Raw genomic sequence first — 648 nt, 5'->3', positions numbered from 1 at the left:
CAGCAAGCAGCAGCAAGCAGCAGCAAGCAGCAGCAAGGGGCCCCCAAAGATAAAAAAAAAGAAAAGAAGATGGATTTATTGTTGTTTTATTTAATTATATAATATATAAATATGTTTATAGGGGGCCCCCTGTATATGTAGGCCCCCATGAGGTGTTGTAGCAGCTGCTGATACAGCTGGAGAAGAACAACACTTCCTGCTGCTGCTGCTGCTGCTGCTGCTGCTGCTGCTGCTGCTGCTGCTGCTGCTGCTGCGGGTGGCTGCGCAGGTGTCCGCTTACCTCTAATCTATTATTTGCGTTTTGTTTTATTTCTTTTCTTCTTTTTCTTTTGCTTTATATACATACAAGCGGCCCCTTCTCCCCCTGCCTCTCCATCCTGCTGCTGCAGCAGCAGCAGCAGCAGCACAGAGGGGCCCCCAAGCCGAGGGCCCCCCAAGCTGCAGAGCCAGCAGCAGCAACACCCACCGATCTGCTGCTATTCTTTTGCTTCGTATTGCTGCAGTTGCTGCAGCAGCTGTCCTTGCTGCTGCACGCTTGCTGTAGCAGCAGCAGCAGCAGCAGCAACAGCAACAGTTAGGGGGTAGGAGGAACGCGACAACGACAGCAGCAGCAGCAGCAGCAACAGCAACAACGACCGCAGCAGCAAT

Source organism: Eimeria mitis, genomic scaffold, assembly GCF_000499745.2.
Source record: "Eimeria mitis Houghton genomic scaffold, Emh_scaff4958, whole genome shotgun sequence".
Taxonomy (NCBI): domain Eukaryota; phylum Apicomplexa; class Conoidasida; order Eucoccidiorida; family Eimeriidae; genus Eimeria; species Eimeria mitis.
This window is presented reverse-complemented; position numbering follows the sequence as displayed.